Source organism: Rhopalosiphum maidis, chromosome 4 (assembly GCF_003676215.2).
Source record: "Rhopalosiphum maidis isolate BTI-1 chromosome 4, ASM367621v3, whole genome shotgun sequence".
In the NCBI taxonomy this organism is placed as follows: Eukaryota; Metazoa; Arthropoda; class Insecta; order Hemiptera; family Aphididae; genus Rhopalosiphum; species Rhopalosiphum maidis.
The window spans coordinates 32,859,779-32,883,960 of NC_040880.1; the positions used below are offsets into that span (position 1 = coordinate 32,859,779).

The window sequence follows — 24,182 nt, forward strand, 5'->3', positions numbered from 1 at the left end:
TACGATATAAAAAAATATTAATATATAATTATTATTAGCCGAGTCGGCCGGTGACGTAGACGCGTACCCGAGTGTAGGAGGTTTAACGTGTTGTACGCGGGTGCGGATGAATCGTCCGACAACGGTTTCCGATTGGTCGGGCGGCGTTGTCGTTGTGGCGTAGACGAAAAGCACCCCCCCTGCAATCGCTACCCGACCGCCGCGGACGGTCCGCCCGGCCGACCCCCGAAGTCCCATCGAGTTTCAGCGCGCGGAGTATAAACGAGCGCCACAAGTTGATCGGCATTTCACAAGTATCACGGTCGTTGGAGCAACAGCCACTGTACCACGTATACCTCCTACTGCAGCGGACTTCGCTTTCAGTCGGGATATCATCGGTAAGTACTCGCGTCTGTACATATAATATTACATATAGCTAGGACAGGTAATCGTCGAAAGCCGACTAAAATATAATATTATCATGTATATGCTGAATGATGACGCCGTGACGGGCCCCTGTAAATACAAACAAAAAATAAACAATATGCTATGCTCTCGAGGACAGAAATTAATTCTCGCGTAGTAGCTACGATATTTTAAAACCAAACTTCCACATTAAATGATGTATAGTTTTGAAATAGATATTTAACTCGTGTCGTACATTCACTAAAAATGTCATTTTTAGAATAAAAACAAAAATAATAAGTAAAAATACTTCCTTGGCTTCTAGTAAGTTATGCTTTTTTTAATCCAAAAATTAAATAGAAAGTTTAATGATATTGTTCAAAACGCTTAAATTTGTATTTCTTTTAGTACTCAACTTCAAATACTAAATATTAAAATTGAAATTTTTCACACTTGATCATTAGATCACAGAACATAATTTTGTATGAATTATCTTTTTTGTTAATCAATCAAATAATATGCAAAGCCATATCTTCCCAACTTATAGATAATAATATAAAACGACTATACTTACAAAAAAAAAAAAAACGGTATGACCATCATGAGAAGATGACCCAACAATAATTTATATTTAATAATATTATATTATATACGTTTCGATATTGTTATTAACCATGTAAAGTATTCGTGTGATTATATTAAAATAATTCTCAAACTAAATATGCATTTAAATATTTGGCCATGTGACATCCAACTACAGACATTATTGTGGCTCCGTTATTATCATCGGCTTTTCTAATATGATTTTATTGCATGATAATAATGTACTTAGATTAATACACAAAATTGGAACATTACATAAGTATTTTTATTAAAATTAGTTTTAATAGAGAAAAGTAGTCTAAGAATTATCGATATTAGATTATTTTAATATTTTTACCTTTATGTTATGCTAAAAATCTGAAAATACATCCTACATTAAAAAAAAAGTGTTTGAAAAGTGTTTTTGTATTTAAATACATTTAAATGGCAGTACCCACCTCTATTTAAATTTATATAAACAATTATTTTTACAAGATTTAATATTAAATCAATATCGTTAATATTATTGTATATAATATACATTAACCGATAATAATTATTATTATATAGTATTATTGCAGAAATCGGATTATGGAAATTATTAAAATATAAAAGATTATCCAGTAGATACGTGTTTCCGAATTTTTCTTAGGATGTATTTAATATTGTTTTGTCATTTTAAAAAATCTGCGATTTCATGACTTTGTGTTATAAATCAAACCAATTTTTCTACCTCATTTTTACTGGAAAAAATAAATTATTTACCGTCGAGCGTCCAAAATATTTTTATTTCCATATACAATAATTTATAATGAACAATACTCAAATGTATTATTATATAGTAAAACTTTAATTTTACGTCTTATATCACATTGTAAATCACACAAAAAACCACTGTTAAAATAAATTTTCTCAATTAATCTGATAAAAAAAGTCTATTATGAAAAAAAAATGTTTAATTTAATTTTTTACGCAATTAAAATGTTTTTAATTACCAATTATAAATAGACATCAAATAGAATTCCATGTACTATTTTGTAAAATACAATTAATTTTAATTTAATAAAACAAAAACATAAGCAACTATATATTGTGTTAGTCAAAGAGCTAAATAATTAACTCTTAATATTTTGACCGATTGTTAAATTTATTATTTATATTTTTTAAATTGTTTTGTTTGTGATTAAAAACAGCCAAAAATAATTTTTGCTAACAGTGCATAATGTATACTATTTATTGTACAAAAATGAATGGATCGCCTGTTTATATCTGTTTTTTAGTTACATAAAAGAAAATACGTACAAATCTTTAATTATTTGTACGATCAATTATAGTTGCAAGAATCCCGTGGTGTTAATTTTTCGTTTATAATTCACAGGAATAATAATATTGGTGTAGTTCATTAAGATTTCATACAAGTATTACGTGTTAAATTGTATATCATTCGATTAAAATTACATTTTTTGTATATTTTATTTATTTATATATTTTTTGTATTGTTTAATTACATTAAACAGTGGTAAATATATTAACGTACACTTAAAATTATAAGCGTGCCGGCCGAGTGAGCGTGGTCAATTAATTTTGGATATTTGTTGGGGTTTCATTAAATTACAAATTGTAATCGAGTAACAATTATTAAAAATTAAATTATTTAAAACGAACGAATAAATTATCAAATAACGATAATAACGTAAACATTTTATTTTTCAAAGACTTTTACTATACTGTTAAAGAAACAGTGGGTCAGTGTTGTTATTACCTACGTATTAGAAAGTAATCAAAATCCTTGGTGAACAGATTTCGCTATCGAATTAAATCAACACGGGCGTAACAATGCGAGTGTATAAATAATAATTATATTATATATTCCGGTACATAAATTAATAATTTACTCATTAAGTGCGGCCCCGATAAAGGTTTCCTACAATTTATACTACCTTCACGCATACATAATATCATAATTTATAACAGTTTGAATCGTAAATCTAAATATTGTTAATCTTATCAAAATATTTCACATCCTGAAAAATATTATATTAGGTAGAGCTTGCCCGTATGAGTATAAAAATCATTAATATCGTTGGAAAAATAATCCACAAACAAAGATATTGAAACAAGAATTTTGTTTCGATAACAGATTTTAATAAACAATACGCGGGATATAATAATATAATAGCAATGAGGATTTTTGGTTTTTAATTAGTTATTTCCAATTAACGTTGTAAGCTCAGTAGTCAGTATTCAATGTTTCAATGTAATTCACTAATTCATAAATGCTTTGGATAGGTACGTTAAATGTTTGTAATTAGAAAAGATCAAATGAGATACACTATTTGGAACTTAACAGTGTGTTGAATTCTGTGGCTTTATAATATATATATATAATTGGGGAATATATCTCCGAGAAACTATCAAAATACGTTTCAACAAAAACAAAAATCATTAATTAAAAAACAGTAGGTATTTTTAATCAAATAAAAATGTGATATTTCTCGAGTATGTTATTTTCGCAATGCTTGAATTGAAAGAGATATAGATGTTTTGTCTATATATCCCATCGACCAAAACATATTTCATTCTGTTAAAATTCGACTAGAAAAATATTTTTCTTAGACGATCACTACATCGCGTGTTTTGATCCGTAAAATGATATTACTGGGTACAATAATATAATCAATACATATTTCTTTTCTATATTATACTTCTTTTAAAATGGGTATAGATTAAAGTTCTTAATCCAACGTTTACATTAATCGATTTACAGTATTTAAGTATAAGTAGCACTTAATTATTTATTTATAGGACTTTGATCTGAAAGTATTTGTTTTTCGAAATATATATTTACATGGAAAGGTAATATTATTATAATATACTTACAGATATATTTAACTTAATTTTGATTAAATAATCTTAATTTATCCTTTTATCTTGATATTTCTTCATATAATATAATACATATATAGTTCTACATAGTTCGTGTAGAATATAAATGTAATATACCTATGTGTACTCACAGTAACGTATTTTTTTTGTGGTAATATTTTACTGGTAAAATAGATAATTATTTGTCTATGAAATATACATCGGCAACAAGAGTGTACGTAAAAGGTATACTTGCATGTATAAAAACATTTTAGCAGCTAATCGTCAATGTTCTTTGGAAAACAGTTTATCAAAATATAGGTATAAGTGTACATTTTTTTAACAATTGAGGTTACTAAATAATTAAAAAAATAAAAATATTTTTATTTTACATTAAAAGGGTTTTTTTTTTTAATTTATATTAGTTCAAATTCCAAACCCTATTTATTACCAATCGACAGGCAGTTTTATTAATTTACTATTGTGAATTTATTTTAAAAAAAAGGGTATGCTATGACTAGGGATTAGATTTTATTGCTTTAAACAATTTGAATTCCCTTAAAAAATTCATTTATGACCTTAACTCCAAATAATTCCACTAAATAAAATGAACTAGAAATATATTTTTATTTTAATATTTCAATAATATCACTATTATATTTTATAAAAACAATAGGTTGGCACAATTTGAACTAAAAAGATATTTGTGACTATTACGTTTCAATTTTAAAGAAAACTTTAAAAATACATAATTTTTGTCGTGTTCTTAAAAATATCTAAAAATTCAAAAAAATCCATAAAAAAAATATTAGGAATACCCGGAAACTTAAAATGTATTCAATTTTAAGTTATAGTATTCACTTGAACCACATTTGTAGATTAGTTAAAATCGTGTTAAACGTTCCAAAAACAAAAAGGCGCAAGTTCATTGAAATATTAATCGTAATTATGACCAATGATCGGCTCAATATTTAAATGCTGGAGTGTACACTTTTGCACATGTTTTAAATATTATCATTTGCCGTGCTAAATAATCGACATTGTATATTATTTTATTCTGGCAAACAAATATTTAGGTACCTTCGAAGCACCTTAGATATTTCAATAAAAATATTTTAAAAAGTCATTGGTATACCTATTCATTATTTATTCTGTTTTTCGTTAATCTGTATTGTATACGAAATCCGAATATTATATATTACCTCACGTTAACGCATAATATTTCTGTGCTATACAGAGATGGCATAACCTAAGTTAACCTGTTATAGGCACACGGATTTGGTGTGCACCGTACACATTGCATATTGCACATTGCACACACCGCACGCACGACGCACACACAAGCACACTAGCACGCAGTATCTGCCATCTAATAACATAGTATAACGGCTTAGGAAATTGTTTATACTATTGGTTCGTCGGGATCACGGATACGTGCCTTAGTAATGGTTTTGGCGCGAAATGATTATTTTTGAAATGACACTCTGCGGTGAGATCGTGATGTACGTAGAGTGGGAAAATCTACGCAACCTGTGCCGCTGTGCACATACTGCGAAGCCAAATCATTATTACAGTTTAACGTTTAATTTAATATTCGGTGACGCGATAGTTGTACGTTGGTGTGTGTAATTCTCGTCCGAACAACATATTAATATGATTATTGTATTCAGTTTATATACTCATTAGTCGTCACAAGTAATAATAATAATTAATAACAACAATTATGTTTGTGGAATACCTAACCTGTTGAGCAGCAAAAAAATTGGTACATACTATTATAGTCATTTTATCGTTGTTAACTATTTATTATTTTCCTGTACTCCCGTCAAGGAAAAAATCGTATACAATATTAACTATTGTATTATACCAATGATTTTTAATATATTTTTTTTAATTTATATTTTAAACCTTCGAAATTCTAAATGATCGATCTAACCGGCGTAGAATACAATTAAAATTAAATTATACATAGCCAAGTGGTTGTGTAGTAAATATCAATTAATAGAACAAAATATGGTTTATGCATTTTTAACTAAATATGTACTTTAAATGAAAAAAAGAGTAAAATTTGCAAAAAAAAAAGTATAACTTTAATACCCTGGAATTATGAGTATGTATAAAATGTAAATATGCAAATTTCTAGAAGTCCCTAACGCTAATAACAAACACATTCACACACAATATCGGTTTCGGTAAAATGTTAAAGTTAATTTGTGTTTTTTTTTTTTTAGTTATCATATATTATTTGTAGAATTTTATTCTATTCGAAATTTTTTCATCAATTTTACCTAAACTGCCTTACCTAACCATTTTAATTTGGATTTTTACATCAATACCAAAGTTAAAAATTTTTATTTACCCCTACGAAAACGAAAGACGAGTAAATTTAAACAAAATTCAACCGTGTAAACAACAGCCGAAACAAGGTTGTTCCAATAAGTTTTAAAGGTTTCCCCGCACATAAAATACGAATTCCCAGTGTAGTAAATCAACGGTGTCGTTTAACTTATATTTTATTATAACACATTCGCAAACGACTTGGCTCGTAGATCCCTAGAATCCAGTACCTGCTATTTAACTATATAATTAAAACAGATTGCCAAAAACAAAACATTCGCAGCAAACACGCTGCTCATAAATTACGAGAATTGGCAAATTCGATTTCGACGTCAAAACAATTCGAGCCACAAAGAAGCCGAAGGACATTTTACAACAACACCACTTGGTTGACTGCCTTTGATATCACAGCTTGTAGGGCTTTGTTTGGCGGTCGAGCCACGCCCTACCATCGCCAATATTGTGTTATGTGTCCAGATAGGTACACATTACTACTTAACTATAACCTCGAGTATATAAAAATTCGAATCTGTCCACTAATTTTACAAACTCTAATAAATACCTAAATTACATTTTAAGTAACTGACATCAACTGCTTTTTTCTGAAAAACCGACCAACAGTCCAAACGTGAGACCACGGAGACCTGAGAGAAATGTATAAAGCGTAGTCGAAGGATCTCTACACCGGCAACATTCCTATGGTTTTCTCACAAGAATTCCATCAAACAAGAGAGGCAAACTTTTATCATAATAATAATATGACATTCGACGCGCACTGTATTTATTCCGGGCAAAAGGACAAAAATATCTCGCCAGATGGTACATATTATATACACGCGAGTAATCCTTTCAAGCATTGTGGCAGCAATCGGGAAATAATGAGCGAGGACCGTTTTGTTCGGTTTTTGTCTACTAAAACATCGGTATGGTAACCGATTGGTATCTACTACGTTATAGTACACTACTATACAGGTATATCAGAAAAACCATGTCCATACGGCGGATCGACTATAATACATCGACCGCCAATGCAGTAGATGGCTTAAATAGAAAATGTGCATATCGCTTTTTAAACAAAACTACACTGATATTCTACACATTGTATTGCGTTATAAATTGCTGTGGAATAAGTGTCTTACGAATAGCTGAAAAATGTTAAGAAACTTCTGACGATCAACCCGTTCGACCCACCATCTCAATCCATCTATATGCACTCGTTATAACCTGCGATAATTGAACATTGTATGTTTTTATTAACGAAAAAAAAATATTATACTTCTATCGTGAAATTAATCACAAAATATTCGTCCGTGAAATACAAGCGAGTACTACACATCGTCCGCATTTGATGCCTGAAGCCGACAGCTTTTAAGGTCATGGATTCGATTTCTACGCGAAAAGCTGTAAAACGCAATTGTATATGATACTAAAATATTATTAACGCCCCGATTGAATTTAGTATTTTTGACGGAGGCGAACTTAAAATTTCAATTTACCATTTTGTACGGTTGTATTATATGCCACTAGCGCACGGAACTCGCGATGGAACTCCCTTGTATTTTTCAGCTACAGCTTAATTACTGCAGGACAGCAATCAACGGCGGATGATCGTGACTCGAGTGTTTGATTGCTGGACTAATCACTGTATAACGCTGGGATTGAACATTTTTAAAAATAAAACATAAAACCGAATTAAAACGTGCGAGAACAAAAAACAATTTTGTTTACAGCATAAAACGTGCAGATCTTTAGGTTATAAAAAAAAAAAAAATGGTTTCAAATTTAAAACAACCACCGCTCTATGAGTTATAACTTGCAAGTCGTTATGAAGAAAATTCTGTATAGCGTGTAGAATATGCTAAAATGCAATCTTAAATTCTAAACACTTAATTTATTTGAAACAGCTATGTTCGATTAATTTGATTTTGCCGCATCGTTATCATCCCTTGGTAGTTATCATAATAACGTTCGGTAAGATTAAGCTTTACAATATACATAATATACTATACTTATATAAACAATAATAATAATTTCGTAGTAAAGTTACGATTTTTGATTTATGAATCGTTATAACCGTGACAGACGCGACAACATTAGACGTGTAAACGCATATTAGAACCATGTGAGGGCGTATGCGATTAATGTGTTACATGTCCCGACAACATTATTAATACACCTAAATCGAGATGAATCGACAAAAATACGTAATTTATCCTGTCGAACATACAGTGTCGTAATCACATAATGATGATATGATCTATTGAATTTCCTCATCACCGCCGTAAATCTAAGGAATATAAGAATATAACGTTAGGCATATTGTATTTATGAACCGTAAGTCTTCGGATTTAGAGTGATAATCGCCGAAAATTATAATACGACTCGCGTGCTGCTTAAAAAATATATATATATATATATATATTGTATTTTTGCTTCTATCGTTGAAATTTTAAAGCGACAATAAACCACTCGATAATAACACGATTTTGAACGAACATAAATATTTTAAATAATGTATTATACATACCTATTCAGAATTTACCTAAGTTAATATTTAAATGAAATCTTGGAAGGTTGATCTAGGTAGTCCGACGGAAGTTATTTATTAATTAATTAATTGATTTATAGTTGTTTATACGCATATATATCAAATAAGTTAACATTTTGACCGGACTCAAAAATAAATATTTAAATCGTAGACTCGCAACGAATAGTTTCTGTAACCATTAATAATATATAATATAATACATACATTTTGTAATTGATAAAATGTAAGTTAATTTTTTGATAAAAAAATCCTAAGATCAAAATGTTATGTACCAAAATAGTCATTTGAAATTATTTTGTTTTTATTAATCAATTATATAAATTTAAATTAAATTTAAATAACATGTTGAAAGCGGTTATTTTTTCAGCACAAATCACTATAGTATAATTTAAAACGAGCAGATAATTTTTATTCGGGAACAACAAAAATGTAATATACCAGATATACACTTTACACCCACTTATAACACTACAAAACATAAACTAATTTGTTACTGAATATTAATATTTGTAATTAACCTAAACTCGGTGCATCAGCTGTGCAGTAAAAAAAATAACATATTTTTTAAATTTGGTTAATAACTCAGTTAATAATTACAGCCCTTGAAGTTTTCCAGATCAAAACCAGTTTTCTGATTTACGAATATGTCGTTTTCGAAAAAATGTAACTTTTTCTTTTTATTATCAGAAGACGTTAACACCAGCTAATGTTTGAAAATTATGTTAAAGCGCAACAATGCAACATTGTCATGTGTGGATTTTTATACACAACGTTAAAAAAATAATAATAATCGATATAAAAATAAATCTTAATAGTATTACAGTACAGTATTAGTTAACAGTACTGAAATTAATGTTCAAATAAGTGCATACGTGATATATCATACAACTAAATTATTGTTTAAAAAAAATCAGATATCGATCGTGATAAATAACCTAATACTGACAAAAATTAATCAGCGGTTATCGCTGACTCGCTGTACCTACATTATTGTACGAACTTTGCGATTATTTACAAATTTCAAAGCATTATAATACTATTGATTGACATATATTGTACATTGGCTAAAAACTTAAATCATTACACATTTTTTGGCGGAAGCGGTCGACATTATTTTGACTAAAATCGCTCTTCTCGTCAACATTGTCGTTCGATCTTCAAAACTTGCTCCCTATCCAACTCCTTTAGCGTCATAATGTTTTTGTTTCTCGAAATCTAATCTCATAAGTTTGAACGGTTCTAATCATCGTACACATTTTCCACTAGTAGAGAAAACATATTGCTATGAGATTAAAACGATACAAGATGCATAAGTTTGTTGACCGAAATAAATCTGAATTTATTATACTAACAATAATGCACATAAAATAATATATGCGATGCGTCTGAGTCTTTACGAAAACAAAAACCAATGGACTTAAATGGTAAAGTTTTCCACACGCGTTTAAATTTTCTCTGATATACGTATATATAATAACAAACATTAGTTTTCATTTATTTAAACTATAAACAAAATTAAATTGGACTCAACGCGTCGTGATTAAAAAGTGCGTTTGGTGTAAAAAAAACTAATCTGAACTTTTAAAATAAAATATCTACTGTCTAGTTAAGCATTTGTTTTTGAAAAATGAGAGAGACTGAGAGAAAGAGATAGAGGATCCACTCGTGCTGAATTTTATTTAAGCGTTTTGCACATTTACATCGTTATATTTACATCGCAGATGTCGTTAGAGTTTAGCTTAAAACGTTATTATGAAAATATATCAATCCGTAGTATAGTGTTTCAGTCTGTAATTAAAAATGTTTGCAGAAAGTCCAACATAATTTGCGCGTGTGCGTTATTTTTTTAAATATCAAAGAGGCGATTTTTCGTGGATATATTTTATTAATTATTATTAGTCTATTGAGTAATAAGCTTTTACCGAACTTTCGAAATATAATGAATATATATTTATGTGTATAATATGTATATATATATACATTTTTTTTCCATTTTCCAAGAGACCCGCGATGCTCGGGTTGTAATTATGTAAAACGTGTTATTAGTGTTTACGGCTGTATAATGTAATTATACAACCTTTTGCCGGAGATAAACAAAATTAACTTATTATTTTCAATAACTAAACTCGTACAGGTAGGTAGGTAGATAGGTGGTACTCTTAACATCGTAATTATTTTATAATGCTATATTGTAAAGTTACATGATTTTTATTTTAAATCGCCTACATATATATAGTGAAAATTCATTTTTCTTGCGTACATTATTTCTATGTTCTATCTGTGATTTTGTTCATTTCTATCACAGGCGATTTGTGTAAAATGGTGTTATCAATTGATCCGGTGTAAGAGCGTATTAAATATATAACACTAAAACATTCTAAATCTATGGGTTGAACAATGTAGAAAATATAATCCCTATAGTTGGCTAACCGTGGTATTGAACTTGCTGCGGAAACGGTGTCGGTAGATAAATAAAAAATTATCATCATAACTGTTTTAGTTGCACGGTCGATACTATAATATTATATAATATAATATGCAGTGGGTAAGCGAGTTGGTTAGTTAGTGTAATTATCAGCGATATTATATCATTATATTATTATTACGTTAACTTGTATTACTAAGCTATTTTCGCGGACACATTAAACGCACAGAGTACAAATCTGTCGTAGTTATATTATACAACACATAGTTACAGTGAACAAGTCTATTACACCGTCGAAATACAAAATATATTTCATAGTGTCACTTCGAAAATGCCCACACAAGCAATATTATTATAATATACATTTTAAATATTATACGCACGACAAATATTTTATTAAATTATTGAAAAATATCATAGAAATCATATACCATCTTCGGACGGTCAAGTGCAACACGAATGTTTCGTAGTTGAATGAATAGAAATGTGCGCTCGCCGATGAATTATTCATTCGTATTTGTTTTACGTAGTGTACCGTGGTAGTTCGTTCACAGTTACGGAGCAGTATTATACGGTGCCGTTTAATTTAAATATGGTAAATTCAACGTTATAAATTGTAATGTTAAAATTCGTGGTCGTAATAAATGGCTGATCACGAGTTATAATATAAAATGCCCGACTATACCCGAAACATCGAAATAAATTTGAACATTTGGCATTAATCCGCGTAATAAAGGAATAGACGAAGTGAATCCAAATATTGTGTGGGTACGCGTGTGAATTGATGCTGTACAACGTTAACGTCAGATGGCGGAGAAAAATTATGATAAATATGTACATGTTGTATTGTTTAATGCAAACATACACTCGTATAAGCTGATACCGTCGTTGTTGGATATTTATTCATTTCAGATGTTTTGTTTTTTTTTTTTTTTTTAATTATATTTTCAAAATCAAATCAACCACGTGGTATGTATAATTGAGTTATTCCTAGTTTTACGTGACAGTATTACGGTTATTTTACACATATTTATTTTTTTTTTTTTTTGAACTTTTTGAGGACTAATCGGTAATGTAAGCAATTACTACAAAACATGTGACTCATATTTCCATTCAATCCTCCATAATATTCACTGTCTGTTTGAATAATCTTACCCACCTTATCCCGTGAAATATTTCATTTAATTCGTTATATTTGCAAAAAAAAAATCGATTTCTTCCAAACATTAATTATAAACTATCATAATAAATTAGGGTATATAAACTCTGATTAAATTCCATAACTTGGTTATTTATTTGAAATCGTGCAAAATTTTAGACACTTGTAACACGCTCGGTAGATAGCTATTAATAACGTAGTGTTTCGTACACTAAATAAAAATTATTTCCGTAAAACTGTTCCGGTCGAGAAACAACCATTGTTGTAGAGAGTATTAACACTGTCGTAATTTTCATATTTTTTGATATCACTATTATAAAAAAAAGTACCTATTTACTGTTTCAAAACTCATTAATTATATGTTTATAAACTTAATTAAATTTTCCAGAATAATTAGATTGCCGAATAAGTTTTCTTTTTTAATGTAATCTTTTTAGCTGTGGAAATGATTTTACTCGAAAATTAAATAACCTATTATATCCTATGAAATACATAGTTTATTTTTCCTTTATTCACGAAAATAATTTGGTTTCTTTTATAGATTAGTTTTAAAAATTATCATATAGATAAAATAATTTAGCGGATTAAGTTTTGGTTTTTATAAAATATCGCTTTTTAACTATTACCCGATTCTCAAAGTTCGCTACAAGGCCCTTAGTTGGTCGACGAAGGACGCGATCCATATCAATTTACTGTTTGAAAATGCTATTCCTTACATTAACTATATATGACCAATGGCTGTTTATTACTTAAGTCGGTAGCTGTATAGTCTCACGTACTTACCTACTAATATACAAATATTGATAGAAGGTCTGTAGATACATCGTATATTCTATATATTTTTTTTTATCATTATTGTCATTAAAATGTATATTCAATATGTTGTACATGGATAATCAATAAGTAACATAGATGACAAAAGTTCAAAAACAATGATATGAAATACGTGGAGAGGAGATAGTATACTACATCGAATGGATTATAAGAGACCATACGTTTAGTTAGCACATTTTATAAACTGTGTTCGTTAAAAACTCGAACGTTTGAACTGTGCTTTCAACAATTTTTATTTCAATAACAGATTTAGTATTTTGGGTTAAATCGGATATGACTTGGTTGTATTACATTTCCAGTTTGCTTTATGTGCTCAACACCGTCTAAGACATTTTTTTTCAATAATTTATATTTACTCGACTTAAATACTGTTGTAGATAATTCAAGTAAGTACATTATATTATGTTTATATTTTAAACGGTTAAAAAAAAAAATTAAGTAAAATTACAACTATTAGCACGTTTGCGTTTATTTTTAATCTTATGTAGAAATGTCTAAAACGATAAAATGAAATGTCGGATTATACCAACGTATTGTATAACAATAATATGCGTGGATTGAATTTGTCTTTTTCGTATTTAATTTTTGGTATATTTACAGCGGGACGGCCGACGAGGATTCGCAGTGTTTTTCACGACGCACATTACATTATTATGATATAATTCAATTACTATCTACTGCCAGTGTTTGTATAAAAAATTCAGTCGCCTTAGTGCCTATTCCACACATCTATTGTTATTTTTACCTAAATTATAACGAGGTGTTGTATCGCCATTATATATTATGAACGTCGAACGTAGTATTATATTATGCAAATGGAGACGGACGCCACGGCGGTTTTCGATTAAGTTGTCCGAATACGCGCAGATTTCGCGTCGGACCCGATTTATAATACGAACGCATAATATTTGAATAATCGAAATAACATTATTTCCCACCAAGTTTGAGAGAGACGGGGCGAGACATAAACATTTATCGGTGGTCACGGCGCGATGGTCGAAACACGCTAAATACGCTCTTTAGCCACGCACATTTGTCGTGTTATGATATTATATAACATTATATTGTACAGGTACAGATATGAATCGCATACGCATCGCAACAAGCGCGGGACTCTGTATAATTGTATAGCATATTGTATAATTATACTGCAGAAACCAATTAAAAGGCCCGTCAATCAATTCCGTGCGTCTTAAATGGTTTATTCCTTCCCCGTAAACCCCTTATCCACTCACCCCAACCCCAAAGTGTTAGAGGATCTTTTTTTTGCCCCGGGCCCCGAAGCACGAATAATAATAATATTATTACAATATCATAATATTATACGCGCGGCCGCCGGTATTAAACGATGGCTTGCGAATCGCACCGAAAATGTCTGTACCGGACCGTCTAAGTGCGTACTTTACGGTCCCCAGAGATTTTTCGGTAACGACCCTACTGCGGACCGCGCGCGCCTAACATAATATATATATATATATATATAGACGTATATATGTGTGCACATATTTAGTGTATACGTATCGTGCGTACTTACGTGTGACTGACTCCTCTTCGAAAACGTGAGTACGGCCGGAAATAGTTTATTTTATTTTTCGAACAACGAAACTATTCACTCGGGGCTTTACCACCATTGCGGCGGCATCACTTATATTGCATTATAGAAGTCCTGTATAGTATGCGAGCACACCGTTTACGTGATTTTTCGATCACTTTATGAAAAGCACTTACTTATAATATTTTCTAGATAAATCGATATTTTGAGAGCAAATAATCACTACGTTAATCGTGTCTCGAAATTTCGTCGATTTTTAAATGTACACGTGCGTTTTTAATTTCGAACGTGCACCACACGAGATTATTTTCCGTAAGATTACGTGCATAAATAACTGTTTAAGTGAGAAAACAATCACATAACTGCATACGACATATTATATCGCATAGCCTGATATACGTTTTTAGGAGTAGTTGTGGGTGGGGGCTTATCAACACTGACTGTATTTTTATCTAATATTTGTGTTTTTAATTATCGTAATAAATATTAATAAAATACAAAGGTAGTGTTTAACCTTCGTTCAAGTCCAAACATATTATTTTCTAGTCGTTGGAAAATATATTCTTACCACATTAATTGTTTTTATTGTTTCTACTTTTCATTAGTTATTATGATTATAATTATTTCTATTTCTTGTTGAAACATGGTTGATAATATTTTTAATTTTTCTATGTTGAATGTGTTTATTCGATTAACTTTCTATCTTCAATAATCGACATTTATATAGAGAGATGGCAAAACGAAACATTAGCGCTGAAAATTCATTCTGAATAATATTGGGTACGTCTCTCTGTTCGTCGTTTTTTATAACGATTTTCGTATTGGCAAATCGCTGATGAACACACGATCTGTGTTAATCAGACCAAACATAATATAATCTGAAAGATTAAGAGATCGAATTGGTTTTAAATTTGTAGAAGTAAATTTATGCGACGTTTACGGAAAACCCAAACCAATTTATAATGTACAACGAGAAATATTTACAAATAATGTAAAACGTGACGAGCATTTTAGTCTGATTTCTGTTATTTAATTTCGCTACATTCCAATGTATATACGCAATTAATGATGGGTTTGATGGCGTCCGCATTTTCAAAGTTAAACCATAGGCTAAATTCAGTGAAAACGAAACGTTTTACTAAATCGGTTAATTATTCACTTTGATCAGTTTAATCAGTGATAAAACTAAATGTGTGGGTGCTGCCTATGTTGGTAGATGAGTACCTACTTTTATTTTTACACCTAAAAAAAATATTTATTATTGGATGTATCATCTGTCAATTATCGAAACCTATTACTTCCGGTTTTCAAGATGTCACGTAAATCCCATCCGTCCGGAACTTCAAATCTACCAACGCAAATAATACGAATTACAATTATTAATAATAATGGGGGCAAACTTCATTTATAAATCTATTATTATTACAATGACTGAAAGAGAATTAAATCACGTTTTATAGAAAACAAATAATCACTTATTGTGGTCCCATTTTAGTCTATCTCTATTGAGGAATAATTACTATCATAAAGACATAATAGAACTTACAGAAACAACAAGATATCTTCTTGTCCAACGTAAGCATCATGAACATAATACAATACCCAACCTACGCCATACTACTTACGTCATATACTATAAATTATAATTATAATATATTACATTCATTAAGATACAAATTATTGTTAGTACGTATATACAAGCGAAAAAACTCGGCAAACAATCATTAAAATGTCGTAAAAAATCTTTTAATGTCTTTATTCGACTTAAAATTCGAAAACTTGGAAATAAATGAATTCCTATAGCTTAAAGAGAAGAGCATTCTCAAAGAAAAAATTATCCTGATTTAATGCTGTTGTCATGAGATAATTATATGTAATTTGTGAGTACAGTAACTATTATTATATTTTTTCTATATAAAATTGGTATTTAAGGATTTTTTTACATTTTTCCTAAAACAACATTTTTAATAAAACAAATTACATTTTTATTATCCCCCAAAAAATACTACTCTGGTCATAAATAACACAACTAATTAACTATAGTGGTTTGAAATTCGATTTAAATAATAAATCAAAATCCTCAGAAAAATGTGCCACTCCGGAATACTATATTAAAAATGTATGACGCATTATTATTTAAAAATGTGAATCAGAGTATAACGATAAAAATGAAATTTTTTACAAAAATGTTATGTTGTAATATATGACTACAAATTGTATATAAAATTTTAAAAAGACGTAAATTTACAAACAAAAATAAAAAAGGACTGTAAACTGAAAAGGGAATTACCTTATATATAATGCGAGTGTAACGTGATAGGTGGTAGTCTGCAAAACGTCCGATAAATTGTATTTCGAATGATCGCCAACGTTTCATATTGCACGGATATATAGCAGAAGCACTCCCCCGTTTGTATAGTAGTTATAGTTAATATATTTTCTTGTTTTTCGCGCCCGACTCAAATCCAATTTCGTTCGCGCGCGCCGAGAACGATTCTGTACCACATATATAGCTTAATAGTAAAGCCGGCAACCTTTTTGACGACGAACTCACGCGTAACCGTTTGAATAAAACATCAAATAAAACGAAACGACAACGGCGGTACTGCCGTTGTGTACAATACAATTTTATCATCGATCCTTAATCTATTCTTGTTACACAAATCGTGTTCGCCGTGTCTTTCGTTAGAAAACTTCTGGACCAGTTTTTACCCATAAACCAGTGGATGCACGCCACGTTCTACAGAAATCGGAAGCTTATAAGTCTTTCTAGGCCGTCTGATAACGAATGAAAAAATAACTCTTATATTTTTCATTAAGAATATTGTACGAAATATCCAAAGAAAACCACTGCGTACATGGAATATGTTCATGGTAAAGGTGGAAATATTTTGAGCAAAAAAAATTTATCATTTTCCACGAAATGCTTCAGTGAACGGTAACCGCCTGTCATTATTTTAAAAATAAATTATAAAACCGGAGAATACGCTTTTGTTGCATAGTATAGTCTTGACTTCGATGATAAATTGTTGTACTCGTATACTAAAAAACGATTCTGAGCAAAGGAAGTGGACAATTTGAATTTATAAACGCTTATCAAGTAAGACAGCATCATATGTCTTTCCTTTTTATTTTTATTACTGTAAAACCGCTTTTAAGAAACAATATTCTATCATGTTGACAATTATATAACCAATCGAATTTCGTTTATTCCAATTTCCAACATCACATCATACTCACACCAATGTCTAATTCGCATAACAAATTAATGAAATCTTCCTAATTAATATTTTTGAATATCGAAAATAACTCAAGGAGGCAACAGAACTGTAGTTTAATTAAAATTTAGTAAACGTCTTCAGCTTTAACAAGTTAATACTTAAAAGAAGTAAAATGTAGAAAGACGACACGAGTGCAAACTTAATCAAAATTAAACGTACACGTTTTAAAACTTCCGTTCTAAACTTACTTATCTCATATTCCTATAAGACTGTTAACAAAGTAACGATAACATTAAATTATTAATTGAAAATCCACATTTGCCGAATTCATACCAAACAAATTTAAATATAAAATTCATTTCCAGAATTAATTTTGTTACTTTAAAAATAATTCTATTAAATTAGTACATACTACCTATAAAATAGAAAAGAATGTTCGTTTTTCTGTTGTACTCAGATGATTTATAAATTATAACAAAGAAAATTATAATAATTTAATAAGACCACTAAAAATAAACTTTTATTTTCAATATAGAAAATAATATTTTTTTTGAAAAAAGTTTACATTCTTACAGTTTTGTTTTCTTATTTGTTCTTTAATTGGACTTTGTCATTAGCTTTTAATTACATAGTTACCTATATTTTTAATAACTTTATATATGAATGAACAATAATAATGTACCTATATATAAAGTAGAATATAGTGTACAATACAGTTAATAATGTAATTATTTAATATCTATTTTTTTTTTTTTTGTATTACTTAAAGAGTTTTCTGTGGAGGTACAAACTTCTGTTTTCAAATGACAATTGCTTTTTTGTGCTGTAAATTATTTAACGAATACATTTTCTAAAAATATTGAAAATATCTGAAATAAAAATTCAAACCAGTAGTTTTTGAGTTATTTAGCTTTGTGTATTAAGGATAATAGACCCATAGTAATGGATTTTTAAGATATGGAACCTATGGTAATTTTAAATTTTCTAGTTATTAATATTAGACGGGCTAAGTATTAACATTTATAATTTTTAAAAATTGTCTAAGTGTAATAAAATATATTTTATCCAATATCACATCAATTTTATATATTTATTAAACTATTTTTAAAGGCGATTTTTTCTTAGTAACATAATAATAACTGAAAAACCACTCGTTCAAATATATTGAAAAAGATCAAAAAGATACATAAAATTTAAAAAAAAAATTATTCGCTTAATAACTTGCAGTAAAAAAAACGGAATATTCGTTTGAAAAACAGAAGTTTGTATTGTCACAGGACACTCCTTGAATAGTTCAAAAACTTTTAAGAATTTTAAAATATGGTCTTTAAGCATATATTTTACAAACTCCATAGGTATATCAAAATTTTAATTAATTAATTATTAAATTAAAAATTCAGATAAGCCATTGCTTGATAAATAACTTTATTAATTTAAATGCATTTAATGACTGTACAGTTTAATTTTTCTTTTTAATCAAATTATACGACCACGTGTTAATCAATATATCAATAACAGTCTTATATTTAAGTAAAAACTATTTACTTCATATTGTACGTCTAAATAAATTATCATCAACGAATTGAAAAAGTTTTCGGGTAATAACTATTCTAAAAAGTTAAAGTTCTCTAAGAAGAGTAACTTCTACGAGGTTTCCTGTTTGATGTTTGTGTTTTTAAAGGCTAGAGGTCTGATAGATTTTTCAAAACCTTTCTTGTCAATTTAATTTAACTTGGATTTAGAAACTTTTGAATAATTTATCATGGTTATATATGCACCGCATCACAATGTTATAAATTCAAAATAAAATATGGTTATTTTAAATATTTTAAACAAGAAATAAAAAAATTTAAAAAAAAATACATAAAATTATTTATAATACATTACTATGAATAACTATAGAACATTTACAAAAATATTGTGAAATGTTTTAATTTTAGTAATTTAAATTATCATCGAATATGCAAATAAATTTGAATTGTAGAACTGTATAATTAGTACTTACAACAATAACTTAAGTAGAAAAAGAACCTAACCAAAAGTACTAGATAGTTTAGTAAATTTAGTCAACAATATCATATTATACGTACAATATACCAAACGTATTCAAGCCATCAAAAAATAAACAGCAGTATAAGCCACTGAAAATAAAACAATTCTCTATGAGATGATAATAGAAGTGAGCATAAGTCAAAACTAAGTTAAAAAACTAATATTTTTTAAGCTTTTCATCTTACTCGAGTTATTTTCTATTTAAATAAACTCAATAACATTACTAGATTAATTGTTCATTGTCTAAACTGAGTATTTTTCAATTCATTTTAAAATATAATACAAGTAGGTATGTATTAAGTTAAAAAATATATTGATACAAATTTATAACTCAAAATTAAATTTAGTGTTTTTTATTCGATTGAGCTATACATAATTATTTTTGCAATTAGAAGGAATATTAGGATACATTTTTAACGAAATGTTAAATTATTTAAGTAACATAGTTGCACAATCATTGATGTTTCTGATAAAAAATAAAACCAACCAATTTTTTTTAACTGAGTTAAGTCAATATTTTTTTCCATATTAATTTGAAATTTTTAATAAAATACTATATATTTATTAACTCCGAACTTCAACTTAATACTTATTATGTTCTAGACTTTGACGTAAATTAACAAACTCAATATTCAAGTAATATTTCTCATTGACTTTTGATATGTGTGCCTCCGCGCGTAGTATAATGGAGAAAAAATGGTTTTTCATGACGTGTGAAAATAATTCCGGTCACAGCATCCGTATAAGGGTTCAATTTCACGACAAACCCCGTAATCGACGGACGCGTACAATATCGGAGAAAAATCTCTATGACTATTACTGTAGTGGCAAGTTTTCTTTAATACAAACTTTCGATGGGATGATGAAAATATATATATACCGCGGTCGTACTTACGTGAACACATACAGCAGTACAATAACAGTGCATATTACGTTTGTTTTTTTTTTTTCGTTTCTTTTAGGGCTCTATATATCTCGTAGGTACGTATTGTCTCTTTTTTCGGTACATCAGTCAATGACAATCGAGGCCAATCCCGAGGGATAAAAATCGGCGAGTTCTAAAATTCGGGAACAAAAAAAATACACTACCGAATCACGGATGGCGTAAACAAATATCGCCGCTGAAATCGAAATACTAGTTGTGATGTCCGAGAACAAGCCCTCAATGCCAACGAGAACTCACGCGGCCACCGTTGGTTTGCCACAACTATTATATTGTAATACGTACATATCTGCGGGGAGCTGGCCACGTCAATTCCGATCGGTTTTCGGTCGGTGTGGTTGGAACCTGCAGTTCTTGTAAATGTTTTTGACCTTATGCGCATACTTATTTTCGAAAAACTTTCACCGGGTTTGCTGCTTTTCTGCGGGTGCAAAAATCCATTTAAACTTCGTATGCTCCAAAGACTTCAAACGCTTACCACAATACCACTACTCGTACAATTTTACATAAACCGATAATTATTAAACTTTTACACCTGTTATAAGTATAGATAGGTATCGCCGTATCATAATATTATTTGAATCAGAGAGCAAATGTTATTTTTTTATTTTTTATCAGGTTATTTTGTCGGCATACAGTAGTTAGTCGTGTAAAACAATCATTTGAATAGATACAAATTCACGTCGGACGACTGTACTTGATAGACATTGTAATTAATTTAATGGATTATATTGTCCTGAAGATATTAAACGGAAACTGCACTTTAAATAGTCTGAAGTACCTTCGTATTATTTTACCGTCCTTCGATTATTATTAATAATATGATTACATCAAATTATATACGGTATTAAACTTAATATGATATAAACACATATAATTGATAATCCATATATCTATAATAATATATTAAACTAGCTGTGGTCACTAGGTAAGTATTTATTTCAAAATTTTCGTTTTTAAATATTTATAATAAATCTTCAAGCATCTGTTTAGAAATTATATAAATTACATGAAAAACGCAATTTTAACATCGAACAAAAATCAAATAAATTAAAAATATTTCTAAATTAAACATTGATTTTATGTTTTTTAACACGAAATCATACATCATTGATAAAATAATATAAAACTATGTAAAAGTTACTTACCTTTAAATAAATAACAATCAAAATTACATCCCCTTAAGAAGGAAGGTATTTTGCTGCAATCACTGAATAATACTTGTATTATATAAATTTAGTTTTTACTATCATCTAACAATGGTCACACAAACTACCCCTTCCCCCATCATTAGCTATAATACGGGATTATATTTACACGATATTATTTTTTTCATTGCGCTTCACGACTATAAAAAAAAATCTCGATCACGTATGGTTTTAATAATATCTCTCCAATATGGAAATCATATTACGTTAATACAGGTATCATAATCGTTTCCATATAATACAAAAGTCAGTAAAATAAAAAATAAAACCAGTAGCTCAGAAGTACTTATCCTAATAATAATAATAATAAAAAACCCAAAAGAAAAAGTATACTTTTTAAATATTATCGATATAATACGGTATTATAAAGAGTAAAACACTGTGCACATTGCAGTTTTTAGAACACAATATAAACTACACAAATACCATACCAGAAACAATAAACTGAGGATTAATGTGAAGTTGACTAGGTATAATATAACTTTATAGATACCTGGTAGACTAGGCATACAATGCAATATGCGTGCATAATTATTTTATTAACGACATTTAATTATTGGTTGATATTGGACCAAAACTCGCTAATTAGTGAATATTGCTATGATGATGAAAAAGAACTGCAGGTTTAAAGTTTAAAAATACAAAGTATTGTATCGATACTTTATAACTATTTTAGAAATATAATTTAAAATCCTTACAAAACAAAATTTTAAAATTATATTTTTTAATATTTTTTCCATTAACATTTTTAAGTTGTTACTACTTTCTTAAATGACAGAAGTTATTTTTAATATAATATTCCAAATTTTCCGGAAATATAGTTTTGAACAATTTTTTCTATCGATGAATAAGGTACCAAAATTAAAAGTATGAAAATTATTAAAATTATTGATAAAAAAAATTTTAAAAATAGATATTGAAATAAAATAACAAATAATACGTATCGAACGTCAAAAGCATTTTACAAATTTAAATGTATCAGTAGAATTTCATGTGATCACAGTTTCTGTCCATTATTACATGTGAACGCGCATTTCAAAATTCAAAAACCATTGAAGCTAAGTAACGTGGTTTATGATACTCTTGCAAGTGTGCGTGCATAATATATTATATGAATATAGACATACCTATATATTGTGAGCAACCAATTTCGCTTGTACGAATAATGTCTGAAACACAATTCCGAAACGATGTAATACATCCATACATTATAATAGTGGAACAACGTTGGTTTTAATATATATGATTGTCGGTTATATATGTTTGCGTAGTACTTTGTGTTCAAAAAGTGATTATCGTCAATGTTCTTCGCTGCAACGGCCTCGCGTGTTCATTATTGATTTTAAATATTAAATAGTATGGTATTATAGTAATACATATTATAAACAACGATAATATAATATTATTGTTGATAAACATAACGTATACAACACGCGTAGGCGAATATTTGGTCGAATTTTAGCTCGGTGATGTTTCCCATTTATTTTTAAGCATCTAAATATTAAGCATTTTGAATAAGTAAAAAAATTCGCATAACCATAATGAGCATTATAAAATATATTATAATACTTAGGTATTTTTATTCGTAAAAGTATAAAACATAAATGATAGTTAAATAATCAAATATAGAATATTTTCTATGACTGAAAAAAATGTATTTTCATCTCCAGGATGGTACCAAAAATAAATACTACAAGAAGAGACAAAAGCAAAATTAAATTTATAAATAACTTAAAATAATAATAAATATTTGTATGATATAACAATGCTATATAATATAATATTCATCTATATTTTATTTACGGGGGATTGGGAAAATAAATGACTTAACGGTAATTGATTTATATATTCGAATGTTTTAACTTCAGTAAAATTACAGTTATTTATGTAGGTGTTATATAATGTAGGACTTAAGGTTTAACATGTCTAACTCACGAAAGGTGTGAAATAATTATTATTATCGTCTAAGAAATTAATTAACAATTAAATGTAAAAAAAATAAAGACACGCTAACAACAATTGTAAACAATGTAAGTACTCAATACTGGGCACAAGACAAAGACTAAATGTGT

The 24,182-nt window shown here is 28.7% G+C and overlaps 1 protein-coding gene across 1 annotated transcript in view; it reads left to right on the forward strand.

The window, feature by feature from the left end:
• The first annotated feature begins 243 nt into the window (after positions 1–243).
• Positions 244–24,182, forward strand: part of LOC113548579 (diuretic hormone class 2-like) — a 44,627-nt gene continuing 20,688 nt past the window's right edge. The window contains exon 1 of the mRNA XM_026949530.1: positions 244–377. The gene's annotated coding sequence lies outside the window, so the exon portion shown is untranslated. The remainder of the gene's footprint in view (positions 378–24,182) is intronic.